Consider the following 14,539-nt stretch of genomic DNA (forward strand, 5'->3'; position numbering starts at 1 on the left):
AGCATCAGAATATAGAATTACAACCTATTACAACCTACTGAACAAAACAGGATACATGAGTCTCTGCTGACAAATAAACAAACAAATGAGAAGGGAAAAATTTTTTTTAATGTTTTTATTTATTTTTGAGACAGAGAGAGACAGAACATGAGCAGGGGAGGGGCAGAGAGAGGGGGAGACACAGAATCTGAAGCAGGCTCCAGGCTCTGAGCTGTCAGCACAGAGCCTGACGCGGGGCTCAAACTCACGGACCGCGAGATCATGACCTGAGCTGAAGTCAGACACTTAACTGAGCCACCCAGGTGCCCCGGGAAAATTCTTCTTTAGAGTGGAATGTCAACTAATAAATACAGACAGAGAATCACCATTTGGCAACTATCACAGAAGTGGCTGGTCCAGGAAGGAGTTGTCACAGCTAAGGCTGTGAGCCTGAGGTCCGGTGAGGACCACTTTCCTGATTTGGAGAGCATATCCCGGCTATAGAAGACAGTCTTACTAGGGGGAATACGCACTGGCGTGTTTCACAGTGAAGGGACATCATATCCACAGCTTGCTCTCAAAACTCGAAAAATAATAACAGAGAGGGGTGCCTGGGTGGCTCAGTCAGGTAGGCATCCAGCTCTTGATTTCAGCACAGGTCATGATCTACCGGTTTGTGGGACTGAGCCCCGCATCAGACTCCACATTGATAGCACAGAGCCTGCTTGGGATTCTCTCTCCTCCCTCTGCCCCTCCCTTACTCATGTTCACTCGCGCTCACTCTCTTCCCCAAAATAAATACACTAAAAAAATAATGATAAATAGTATGCATGAACACACACACACACAAAGAGAGTGGACAGTGGAGCAAACGCAATAAAATACTAACTGGGAGATCTGAGTAAAGAGAATATAGGCCTTTTTAAAGTTTTTCTCTTTTGGGGAGTTTTGGTTTTGGTTTTTTTCCGTTGTTGTTCGGGCAACTTTTCTCTAATTGTGAAGTTATTTCAAAATAAATGAAAAATTAATAGCCCTCCAATGCCAGGAAGTATGCAGGGCACGACAGAGTTTACCTTCACAAAAAAGCTGATCCTGAAGCTCAGAAAAGTGAAAACCTGGCCCCAAGTCCTCCAGCTAACAAGTGCTGGCCCCACCCTGAGGTCTGCCAAACTTGAAGGCCTTCAAACTCTGCTACGGCACCACGCCACCTTGTTCCCCAAACGGGTGACCGCTGTTTGCAGAGGGACAGGCCAACGTGTGTGCTGACCACTGAGGATGTAAGAAGAATCAGACCAGCCCTGCCCTCAAGGAATTCGGTCTGACAGAGATAGCCAGCCTTGTAAAGTAATAAAGGATTACAGGTGCCACGGTTGGCCTTCTTACGCGGGGAATGTTGGCCCTCACTCTGTCCTAAGTTCTGTCTGACCCCTTAGAGGGTCATACTTTGCGACGGACAGGACAAATAGACCAGTGGCTACAATGGGATGCGTTTAGGTCATGGAAGTGAAAGGTCTGTGTCTCATGAACATATGAACACACACACACACACACTCCTCCAAGGGCTGAACAGCCCTAAAGAAAAAAAAAACGAGGCGTGGGTAATCCCAGTATATTTGAGGAGTCTCAAACTATTCTTCTCCTTAGGTTTGCATCATCCACAGAGGTAGTCTAAATTTTGTTTAAAGGGTCCTTTTCTCAAGTAGTGATTGCGGTGAGATTAGAACTGTTTGGCCCAGTTTTGACTCTGGACTACTGCCAGAAATCATACTCTTAATTTCTAGTGGTTTTCTACTCAAAGCAGAAAAACAACTATTATGTATGAAAAACAGCAAAAGTCTGAAGCTCTACCAAAGCACCAAGAATCAGGTTTACTAGGCTCCCTGCTTCGATGACTCTGAAAGCCAAATTTACTCCCAGAGGAAGTGGGTTTTACCATCAATTATGTGTAAATTAAGTGGTTTTCTTCTAGTTATAAACCAACTGGGGACAGAGGGGATACTGTGCCTCCTGGTGTTCTCCTAAGTTTTGCAAGTAGCTCAGGTTCAGACCGTACATCATTTAAGTGAAGGGAAGGAGGAGGGCACGGGCTACACGGCGGTAACACAACAGTAGGCATGATAATCACTGCCTTCAGAACACATAATTTGGCAAGGGAGACACATAAACAAAAAGAGTGTTACAGAACATCATCGAAAGAACACCTTCCAGGTAGGAGTGGGAAGGGGAAAGTTTCCTTGAAAGGGGAACACCATTCAGCCGAGATCGAAGTAACGAGACATAATTAACCCAAATTTGCCAGGTTTGTGTACTCATGTGTGTTTTACTTGGTGGAAGATTTCCTGAGCAGGCAGGTGAAAACTACACAAGGAAAGATACGTCCGAAGGCAAAGAGGGGAAAGAAATAGCAAGTGATTCTATGTTGCTGGGACAGAAATACCAGGAAAGAACCCTGTGAAAGGCCTTCAGAAATGGAATAATAAATGTTTCCTTGTCACAACAACTCCGTGGCCGTCGTTAGGAGCTCCAGTTCACTGATGAGAAAGGTGGCCTGGACAAGGTCATGCCACACAGAAATGGCAGGTCGGCCATCAAACCCATCCTCTTTCTTTTTCATCCCCCTCAGTTTTACCCAGAACAGGACTAGTTCCTCAGATTCCCAAATCACCTTTTCCCTGGATATGCCAACCCTTGCAATTTAACACTTTCAAAATCCAAGCGCTCTCCAAAGTTCATTTTAGCTCCATTTAGAAGCCGGTTCCTCGCTAAAATCTGGTTGTACTCGTGTGTTCACCAATGTGGATTTCAACAACAACAACAACAACAACCACAATTTCCCCTTATGCTGCAGGGGCCCCAAAAGTTGAAGGCAGCGCTAAGAAGACAGCCCACACAGAAGTCGTCGTCCGCCCTGTAATGCACAACACATCAGCATCTACTTTAGCTGGCAGCAGGAAGAGACAGAAGTTAGGACCCCACAATTATCCCTGTAGAGCACCACGCGAAAGGAAATGCAGGCGTAAGAGCTACAATAATGGCAACACAAATAGCCATCTGTGCTTAGAGCCAGTCATGCCGAGAGCTTTTAAACACCCACATCCCTAATGCCTCCCTCTCCCCCCATGCAGGTGGGCCCATTCCTTTCCATTCTTTTCCAACCCACATAATTTCAAAGGAATAGACAATCCACTGCCAGGAGTGGGGAGCAAAGAAAGCTGCTGTAATTTTTTTTTAATGTTTATTATTTTTGAGAGAGAGAGAGAGACAGAGACAGAGAGAGCACAAGCAGGGAAGGGGCCCGGAGGGGGTGACACAGAATCCGAAGCAGGCTCCAGGCTCTGAGCTGTCAGCACAGAGCCCGACGCGGCGCTCGAACTCACAAACTGCGAGATCATGATCTGAGCTGTAGTCGACCGCCCAACCGACTGAGCCACCCAAGCGCCCCAAAAGCTGCTGTACTCTGGCACATAAAAAGACCACTAAGGGAGGGTCCTAACTCCCCACCCTGTGTTCTATCCATTAAACCAGTATTTCCCTATTTCTTCTACTGTCTAAACACACAGTGACGTCACTCCTATTACATCTCCCAGGCCCGGTTCCCTGCCACCCACCCGGCCCCGGCTGGATTCGGTACCCTCTGCCCATCTCAGCGTTCACTCACGCTCTCAATGCACATCCCACATTACATCTCTGCTTGGGGTCAGTCACCTCCCCCTCTATACTGAGCTCCCAAAGACCGGGAACGTCTCTCTGCCTCCTTCCACACCCTCAACAGCCAACACGGTGCTAGGCATGCAGGCTCTGAACGAAGGGTCACGCGGCGCATACGAGAACTGCAGAACGAGACGGGAAGTGGGCAGTGGAAAAGGAAATGGTTGGACAGTAATCTGAGGTCTGAAGATCCAGGATATCTAAAGAGAAATCATGGTACGGTCTCTACACTGGACCAATATTTTGAGCGCAACATTTACGTAAGAAAATCACCCTTTAGGGTCACCTGGGTGGCTCAGTCAGTTAAGCGTCTGACTTCAGCCCAGGTCATGATCTCACAGTTCGTGGGTTCGAGCCCCGCGTCGGGCTCTGTGCTGACAGCTCAGAGCCTGAAGCCTGCTTCAGATTCGGTGCATCCCTCTCTCTCTCTCTGCCCCTCCCCAACTAGTGCTCTGTCTCTCAAAAACTAAAATTAAAATGTTGAGAGAAAGAAAGAAAGAAAGAAAGAAAGAAAGAAAGAAAATAAATCACCCTTTAACAGTCGGTAATAGATTCGCAACAACAGGAAAAGCTACCAACCCCACGGGAAAAACAACAACTAACCATAATCATCAGTGCCACGTCCCCTGAAGCAGTACAGTATCGAGAACAGCCTGCACGACCACCACAGCCCTCCCCCCTCCCAGCGCCGGTTCTCAACACAAACAGCTCTTCGGGGCTCCTTTTTTTGATTTCTGTCTTTCGGGGGAAACTTTTTTGCCTCCCGCTCCCCCTGCCCTTTCCCCTCTCCACTCTCCCAACAAGCTACCAGAGAAAACAACGAATATGTGCAGTACCCAAGAATCTTCAGAAGACACATCTCCCCAGTTCTCCTCAGTTTATCCTGAGAGCCGCTGGCAAGAAGGGCTGGCGGTTTGTTCCCAATTACAGACTTCGTCTGGGGACGAATGGAGCCAGGAAGTCCTCAGCGAGGCGCTGGGAACAATGGGAGATCTCAAAAACATACTCTGGTAACACACTCCCCCAGCGGCCTGCAGCCCTGCAACTGCCAGGCTTCTAAGCAGCAGGCTCCTCCTGGACTCTAACCCAGCAGCCAATTCCGCCGCCGGGGACATCCACTCTCCCCTCTTCCTTTCCAGGTACGCTTGTCAAAACCCAACAGAACCTGACAGAAAGGTAAGCTGGGGAAAGGGTCTGGTAAGGTCCTGGGAGCGTTTCGAATTAAACCCTGAGCTGTACTTTTTCCTGGTTTTTCTTTTCTACGGAAGCGCAAACCACACAACTGCTGCGAAGAGGTGCTGATTTTTGCTAAGATTTTATTTGCAATCACGGTAATGAGATGTCAAAGCTGAAAGGAACCTCGGGAAAAAACTCATCGGGTCCCCACGTTTCACAGATGGAGAAATGCCCAGAGAAAAACTGCCTAACTGCGGTTACACAAAGGAATTCCCTAGAATGTCACATCCTAAATGGCAAGAGCTACACCTAATCCATCTCCAGAGTCCCAACACCGTGCTCCGCGCTTCCTAAACGGTTGCTGAACTGAACTAAAGTGAACACAAGTAATTAGTGGGAAATCTAGGGCTGTAACCCACAATGCTGTACTTCAAGAACAGTGTTTTTCCAGGGCGTCTCGGCGGGGCGGCGGGGGGGGGGGGCTCAGTCGGTTGACTATCTGACTCTTGCTCTCGGCTCAGGCTGTGATCTCGCGTGGTCCGTGGGGTCGAGCCTACGTTGGGCTCTGTGCTGACAGCGTGGAGCCTACTTTGGATTCTCTGTCCCTCTCGCTGCCCCCTCCCTGCTCTCATGCTTGCACATGCGCACTCTCCCTCTCTCGCTCAAAATAAATAAACTTAAAAAAAAAAAGGTGTTCTTCCTTTCTAGATGACTAGAAAGCTGGAATCTCTGGATAATTCATACGTACAGCAGACCCCATGGAATTCAGACACTCTCCCTCAAAGAACTAGGTACACTTCCTTTATCGACACCACCTATAACATTTCCAACCCCTTTATGTTCCAACTGATTTAAAAATCATACGTCTCTAAACTGATTTCCTAAAATACTCCTTCTCCTCCACTCCGAAAATATTTTTAATACAATTTTTTTTATTGTTTAATGTTTATTTTTGAGAGAGAGAGAGAAAGGGAGGGAGGCATGGAGGGAGGGAGGAGAGGCAGGGAGAGAGGGAGACACAGAATCCAAAGCAGGCTCAAGTCTCCAAGCTGGCAGCACAGAGCCCGACATGGGGCTCAAACTCACGAACAGTTGAGATCATGACCTGAGCTGAAGTCAGACGCTTAACCGACTGAGCCACCCAGGCGCTCCCACTCAGAAAATCTGTTAATAATTCTCTTTACTTTCTTTTTTTCCCAAGTTTTCATTTAAATTCCAGTTAGTTAACACACAGTGTAGTATTAGTTTCAGGTGCAGAATTTAGTGACCCATCACTTCCTAACAACACCCAGTGCTCGTCACAAGTGCCCTCCTTCATCCCCATCACCTATGTAACCCTTCCCCCACCCACCTCCCATCTGGTGACCATCAGTGTTCTTTAGGGTTAAAAGTCTGTTCCTTGGTTTGCCTCTCTTTTCCCTCCACCATGTTCATTTGTTTTGTTTCTCAAATTCTACACATGAGTGAAATCATATACGTTTTTCTCTAATCTTCAATTACTTTCTTAATGACTGTCCCCTTTGATTCCCTCCCTATACTTCAACTTACCCCAAACTACAACAACTACCTCCCTTCCTCTGTGCCCCCACTGAAGTCAATGGTTCTCAGCCTTGGCCATGTACTGGAATCAGCTGGGGAAGTTTTAAACAATATGAATTCCTGGGTCCTACTCCAAGAGTTCCTGATCTAACTGGCCAAGACGGGGTATGGCCAAGGAATGAAATTTTTAAAAGTTCCCCAGGTGATTCTAATGTACAGCTCACTAATGTTGCCATACACTCTCAGAAATTCACTATGTGGTCCATTATATACCCAAAATATAATCTGTTGTTCTGGATTTGCAAGCTATTAGACTGAAGGCACATCAGAACCACACCCTTGATTCACATCTGTCATGTAATACTACTTTAGTAAATATGCCGATAAAGCTCTACAAATCACTAATGATAATGAATGGCCAGTATCCCACTAAAAGACTGTAGAGGAGGAGGAAAAGCTGTACTGGAGTCTTTTGACTCAGAAACACATTTAGTTTATAATTTTTGTTTTTGTTTTTTTACCAAGGACCCAAGTCCTTCAAATCCAGATGGTCTTTCTGTTATCAAAAATAGCTTTTTGTGGGGCACCTGGCTGGCTCAGTCGACAGAATGTGAGGCTCCTGATCTCAGGGTTGTGAGTTCAAGCCCCATATTGGGCATGGAGCCTACACTTAAAAAAAGAACCTGAACAAAAAGAGCTTTTTGTGGCCAATCTCCAAAGAAGCATAAGAACATACCATGTATTTTCATGCCTCAGTTCATACCAATATTTCTGTCTGGAACAACCTTCCCCTATCTGCATGGAAAACTCCTATTCACCCTTCAAAGCCCAGTTCTATCTATTGCCTGGTTTAGTCATTCATTCCCCAAAACCAGAAATCTACTCAGTGTCAGGAATTGTTCAGGCAATGGAGATACAACATTGTACTAGATACAGTCACTGGTCTCACAGTGCTTACATTCTACTTGGGAAGCCAGATAGTAAACAAGAAGGCAAATTAAAATAAATCCAGATGATGGTTAAGTGACATGAAGAAGATAAAGCAACACAACATGACAGAGTAGGGGTGGGGAGTAGTAACTTTCCCCAAAGGCAGACTTATTTGATCTTTTAAGACTGAATCAAGAACAGGGAGCTTTCCTGTATTCCTTTTACATTCCCAGCATTTACTCTTAGTACCTACACAATGAATATTCTAAATGAATAAAAAACATAAGGGGAAGAAAAAATGTAAAAGCAAAAAAAAAAAAAAAAAAAAACCTGTAGAAATAATCATCATAATCAACTTCAACTAAGACTCAAGAAGCAGAGCACCTGGGTGGCTCAGTGGGTTAAGCGTCCGACTTCAGCTCCAGTCATGATCTTGCAGTCTATGAGCTCAAGGTCTGCATCAGGCTCTGTGCTGACGGCTAAGAGCCTGGAGCCTTCTTTGGATTCTGTGTCTCCCTCTTTCTCTCTGCCCCTCCTCTGATCACGCTCGCTCGCTCTCTCTCTCAAAAGTAAATATTTTTTAAAAAAATTTTTAATTGAAAAAAAAAGAGTCAAGAAGCATGAATCCTCACCTAAATTTTTCCCACTACCTACAAGATCTGGGGCAAATCTCTTCCTCTCATCTGTAAAATAAGTAGACTGGATTAGACTGGAATTATAATGCTCACCAGAGGCAAATAAAAAGTGAAGCACACAAGCAGAGACTGTACAGGACTAGAGTGAACAGGCACTCCTAAGGGGAACAGCCACTATGCAGCTCCCAGAGTGTACCCCGCAGGAATGTGGGCCCACTGGTGCCTCAAAAAGCCAGAAATCTGGATTTCATGTGTGTTCTCCCAGTGCTTAAATATTAAATCCACATGCCTTCAAAATATTGTGTCAGCCAAACAAAACCCCACGTATAAGGGCCAGACCACACATCTCTGGTTTGCAACCTCTGGACTAGACCATTCTAAACCGTTCTGGTCTTGACAGGGTTCTGTCTCAAGAAGAGACAATAAGACTGGAGAACAAAAAGAGAAAAGAACAGTCCCCCAGTCTCTGTCCCCAGTGTTCCAATCAGATCACAGAAGACTCTTTTTTTTTTTTTTTAATGTTTATACAGAGGGAGACACAGAATCCAAGGCAGGCTCCAGACTGAGCTGTCAGCACAGAGCCCGATGCAGGGCTCGAACCCAGGAACCGGAAGATAGGACCTGAGCTGAAGTCAGATGCTCAACTGACTGAACCACCCAGGTGCCCCAGAAGACTCTTCTTAATTCATCAGGCAGTAAATTCTCATTGCCCGGAAAGAATATTTTGTGTGCTGGACAATAAAAAGATCCATCCCAGCCTCTCCTTTAGAGCAGTAAGTCTGCTGTATTTTTAGTGATCTGGAGTGAACCGCTGTGCTTTTGCCCACGTGTGCTCAATAAATATTCCTTTCCTAGGCAATCAGGAATGCTTCAACAGAAGCACAACTCACATGCACGCACACAGACACACATACACACACACCCCACAAAGCAAGGAAATCAATTATGCTGAAGACTGGCAAGATGCCCCAAAGACACAGCAGGAATGTGATATGAACAGCAGGATGAGGAAGGAGAATGAATAATTCAGACTCCCTGATTCACTTAACAAAGTTCTGTCAAGCACAAGCTGAGACCCACGGTCTGAAAAGGCAACCTGAGCTCACCAAACGGAAAGCCTGCCCCGAAGGTGGGACAGGGAAGAAATGACAGACCTGCCCCTAGAATAAGTCAAGTTATTTTTGTGAAAGCCAATGCATCATTGAAAACCAAAGCTGACAACAGATGATGTTTTCTTGTCATTCGTGCAGGGAAAAGAGCATGCATATTTTATTTATACCCACCCTCTTTAAGAAGGCCTCCGTTAGACTAGAAAGCCAAAGTAAAGAAGATAACAGGAAAGGCAAAAGAGAAAGCATCAGCCAGAATAGTTAAAAGTACACAGACTTTCTCCCAGCCCCTACTGTCCTATCCCCCTTCTGAGGTTGAGGAAAGTTACCAACACCACCTTTAAACTAGCAATGGTGAGCCATTTACCAACTACTTGTCAACTGCTTAACCTAAGTGAAGAAATGAGATCCAGATCTCATTTAGTTAAGAAGACAGATCATCTATCCTGAATATTAATCAGTCTTCATAAGCTGTTTGTTGGAAACGAGGGTTTTGTATATACATATATTTAAAAAGAGAGAGAGAGAGAGAGAGAGAGAGAAAGCTGCTACACAAATGGCCCAGGGGAGAAAAACAAAGGCAAAGAGCCCAACTTGTTTTCATGTGTCTCTGTGATCGGTTCGGTGTGTTATTATTTTATGGTTTTAAATGGTTTTAAAAGTCATGTGTTGGTTTTTAATGACAAGAGTGAAATACCTTTCATCATTCAGCATTTAAATCCCTCAAATCTATGGTACACACTGGCGCAAGCCCTTCTTTCAGCCTTGCATCTGTGACACGTTCCTCGTAAACAACACACCAAGAATGTGTTAACTCCTGGAGGCCCCAGTACTAAAAACTGCGTTGTTGTCAAAATCAAGGAAAGAGTAAACCTGAGGCGCTGCTCACATCCTTCCAAGGCGGTGCAAATAGAAGAGTCTCTATGCAATAAATGGATCCTACATATTATACTAGTTGAGTAGCAGAAGACAGATTTTATCAAGCAATTACTACCACAACGAAGTGTAGTCTAGAGTAAGCTCACGACTTTAGAAATCATTTTAGGGGCACGGGGGGTGGCTCAGCTGGTTGACCGTCTGACTTCGGCTCAGGTCACGATCTCATGGTTCCCGAGTTCTAGCCCTGCATTGGGCTCTGTGCTATCAGCGCGGTGCCTGCGTTGGATCTTCTGTCCACGTGTCTCTCTCTCTCTCTGCATCTCCCTCGCTCACTCTCTGTCTCTCTCAAAAATAAACTTAAAAAAAAATCATTTTAAAAATTAACCTGATTCCTCAAAGTTACCAAAAGCAACGTCTACAAAATTCAAATGGCTGCTGAAGAGATGCTTCAGCCCTAAAAGCAAAGAAACGGCATTTAATGAGGTAATTAAACTGCTCCTTCTGGTGCTGATAACCAACTTTTCCTAACTGCTTCAGGTCAACCCCTAGGCAATTAATCTATCATCCCATCACAGAGCGTGTGATGCAACAGCACTGACTCCAACCAGAGACCCTCCTGAAAACAGTGACTGCATCAGATGGAGACTTTCTGCCCACATTCTATGTTACAGAACACAATTCAAGAGTTCACAAGGCAAGCTTCCAAGGGTCACAGACAGAAAGGGGCCTCTAATTTCCAAATGCTTAATGCCAGGAGCTTCTGGAAATTAGATGTTACAAAGTCTTACCTGCCATTTCTTTAGCCACAGAACAAATAAGACTGCTGTTGATCAACTTTAACAAGTTACAAATGGATGACAATCCTCCCAGAATAAGCATAAAATTTCTTCTCTTATTTGGTGAGTGTGGAGTAATGAGGATTTTTCTTTTTTTGTTGTTAAAGCTCCCCAGATGATGTTAATGGGCAGCTAGGACTGAGAAATGTGGATCTACCTGGTGTGTGTGTGTGTGTGTGTGTGTGTGTGTGTGTGTGTGTGTGTGTTTTAGTGTTTATTTTTGAGAGAGAGAGAGAGAGAGAGAGAGAGAGAGAGAGAGAGAGAGAGAGAGAGAGAAAGCATCAAGCAGGAGGGAAGCAGAGGGAGGTGGGGGACAAAGGATCCAAGGCGGGCTTCACAGTGACAACAGAGAGCTTGATGCAGGGCTCAAACTCACAAACGGTGAGATCATGATCTGAGCCAAAGTCGGACACCTGACTAAACCACCCAGGAGCCCCTGTCTACCTCTTTTGAAATAAACCAGCTAGGGGTAAGGTACTTAACTAGTGAGATCAAGTAATATATTCAAAGGAAGTTTTGACCTTAGAATGTGACTTTGTTTGAAATTATTATCTCTAGCAAAAGAACCAAATGCCACTCAGTGATCATCTACCCTGAAAATCTGGGACAAGTATTCTATACAGATAAGATTCTTGCAGTTCTAAAATCCTATAATCTATCCAACCATTAACTATCCAATAAATATTGGGCCTACTATATATCAGTCACTGTGCTACATATGGGATTTAAAAAAAAAAAAAAAGGGATCAAAGCATAGTCCCTACCCTCAAGGAACTTACAGTTTGGGAGGAGGTCAAAGTAGACACTTACATATACCGTGAGATAAATGCCAGGAAGGCAAAAGTACAAGGAATTATAACAGCAGTCAGGGAAGTTACCCCACTGGAGATACTCAGCGAAAGGTTCCCAAAGCACGAACTTTAAGATGAGGGTTAGTGTGTAAAAGGTGGAAAGAGAAGTATTATACCAGTAACTTCAAGCAGGGGAGCCTGGGTGGCTTAGTCAGTTAAGCGTCTGACTTCGGCTCAGATCAGAATCTCACGGTTCACGAGTTCAAGCCCTGCATCAGGCTCTCCGCTGTCAGTGCGGAGCCAGCCTCGGATCCTCTGTCTCCCTCTCTCCCTGTCTCTGTCTCTATCTCTCAAAAATAAGTAACCATTCAACAAAAAATGTAGAAGTAACTTCAAGTAGAGCTGTACAGTCCATGCATGAGTGGGTCAAGGGTCTAGGAGATGAGCTAGGAGCCAGATCACCGAAGTCACTTGAAGGGCACTGATATAATGAGAGGTGTCTCAGATGAATCATTTCTAAGAAAGGCCACTGAGATGCAGTGACACGGGCTGGAAGGGACAAAAGTGAAGGCAAAAAGACCCCTGGGTAAGCAGTGGCACTGGCCACAGAGCTACACAAGAGTGGAGTTCTGGAGAAAGGGCAGGCAGGGAGGGATGAGTTACAGACATGCTGGCTTTGCAGTACCTACAGGGCACACGAGCAGGTGGAAACTGCCATCGGAAGTGCAGGAGGCAGATCTAGGCTACAGATAGCAATTTGGAAGTTGTCAGCATCTAGATGATGAATAAAGCCTTCGCTGTGGATGAGCTCACCCAAGGAGAGCACATGTCACAGAGGAAAAGGCCTAGAGCAGAATGCTGAGTGACAGCAACCTGTAAGTGGGGGCTGAGGAAGGGTCATGGCAAAGGCTGTGGCGGGGGAGGGAAACGTGTTAAAAAGGATGGTGCCAGAGGAAGCCAGGGGAAGAGGGGCATTTCAAGGACAGGGAAGACAGAAAGGACATTCACTGGGTTCAGCCACAGGGGTTGTTATTGGTGACGTCGGAGGAACGGAGTTTAAACGCTGTAGTCGAAGAAGAAACCAGACTTCAATGTGTTCAAAGGATAAAGACAATTATGTCAAGAAGCTGGTTTTGTAGTTTGTAGAAGGGAGAAGAGTAAAGAGCAGCCGGAGGACGGAGGAGACCAGAGGACTGCATATGCCAGACTTTATTTAATGAGAGAGGCATATAGAATGTTGGTAAGAAGAGATACAAAAAGGTAGATTTAAAAATCCAGGAAAGGGGCACCTGGGTGGCTCAGACGGTTGAGCGACCGACTTCACCTCAGGTCATGATCTCATGTTCATGGGTCCAAGCGCCATATCGGGCTCTGTGCTGACAGCTCAGAGTCTGGAACCTGCTTTGGGTTCTGTGTCTCCCTCTCTCTCTGCCCCTCCCGTGTTTGTCTTCTTTCTCTGTCTCTCAAAAAAATAAAGTAAAACGTTAAAAAAAATTTTAGGGGCGCCTGGGTGGCTCAGTCGGTTAAGCAGCCGACGTCGGCCCAGGTGGTGATCTCACGGTTCATGAGTTCAAGCCCCACGTCAGGCTCTGTGCTGACGGCTCAGAGCCTGGAGCCTGCTTCGGATTCTGTGTCTCCCTCTCTCTCTGCCCCTCCCTAGCTCACACCTGCTCTCTGTGTCAAAAATAAATAAACTTAAAAAAATTTTTTTTTCATTTAATAAAAAATAAAAAACAAAAATGCAGGAAAAAGATCCAAGCAGGATTCACCAAAGGAAGAACAACAATACATCTTTCACTGTAACAGACACAGTTTGTAGGTTTGATGGCAGGAAATTAAGAGTTTCAATTTGATATCTTCTATTTCATCTATAAATTAAGAGGCATCCAACTCTTGATCTCAAGTCTCGTCTTTTTTTTGAGAGAGAGAGAGTGCACTCGAGCTGGGAGGAGGGGTAGAGGGAGACAGAGAATCTTAAGCAGGCTCCAAGCTGAGCACAGAGCCCAACACGGGGCTCGATCCCACAACCCTGGGATCACTACCAGAGCCGAAATCAAGAGTTGGACACTCAACCGAGCCACCCAGGTATCCTTCAGCTCAGGTCCTGATCTCAGGGTACTGATTTCAAGCCCCATGTTGGGCTCTGCACTGGGCATGAAGACTACTTTTAAAAAAAGAGAGAGAGAGAGACAAAAATTCTTGCTTAAGTGAAGGGAAAGTGAATGGAGGACCATGAGGAGCGTATGAGACAGCTCTGGAGGCAAATCCCCAGGAGAGGTCACTCAAAAACACAAAGCCTGCCAGCAGGAGTCAAGGATCCAGGAATCGCTGAAAACCACAAAGACAGACAGTCGCATCCATCTAGGCCTGGGTTTTGCTAGTAGGTCAAACAAAATGAACATAAAGAGAGACTACCGGCCAAAGCGTGGTTTAAGCAAAAGGCCGAGAAATCTAAACGAGGGAGGGGGGGAGCAAAGTCGGGGGGGGGGGGGGGATTCACAGGAAGGGAGAGAGCGCAGAGAGGGCCAGTGTATGGACTTCTCAATGACGCTGGAGATGAGACGCAGAGGTAGCTGATGAACATGAACAAGAGAACTGGAAGATGGAAGGGTGTTAACGAGGAGATGAGATGTCCATCTTTCAATTTTCAGAAATGAAGCAGTTCCAGATGGACAAGACGGAGGGCGGGTCCTCAGAGCAGGCGGTTCCAGTCAGGGTGCGGTTCCAGTCAGGGAAGCCCCTCAGTCAAAGAACTCAGAGGCAGGCGCCGGATCAGTCATCCGCACACACACTGGGTCTCCTATCCCTCGTGACAATAAAGGTCGAGAGAAAGCCCAATAACCGGTGCCAACATTAGGTAGTTTGGGGTTTTTTTGGTTTTTTTAATGAGGAAGAGAGGCAAGGCAATGGATAAATGACAGCACTGAGTAAGGGAAGTGAGTAGATGAGCCAGATTA

General features: G+C 45.7%; 1 protein-coding gene across 20 annotated transcripts in view; it reads right to left on the reverse strand.

The window, feature by feature from the left end:
• The window catches only part of RBFOX2 (RNA binding fox-1 homolog 2), a 285,934-nt gene that overhangs the window by 238,061 nt on the left and 33,334 nt on the right, over window positions 1-14,539 (reverse strand). The window contains exon 1 of one of the 20 annotated variants that reach the window (XM_053226738.1): window positions 4,524-6,188. The exons of the other annotated variants lie outside the window; for them this stretch is intronic. The gene's annotated coding sequence lies outside the window, so the exon portion shown is untranslated. Of the gene's footprint in view, window positions 1-4,523; window positions 6,189-14,539 lie in introns of those variants that run through there. 20 annotated transcript variants of the gene reach the window in all.

Source organism: Acinonyx jubatus, chromosome B4, assembly GCF_027475565.1.
Source record: "Acinonyx jubatus isolate Ajub_Pintada_27869175 chromosome B4, VMU_Ajub_asm_v1.0, whole genome shotgun sequence".
Taxonomy (NCBI): Eukaryota; Metazoa; Chordata; class Mammalia; order Carnivora; family Felidae; genus Acinonyx; species Acinonyx jubatus.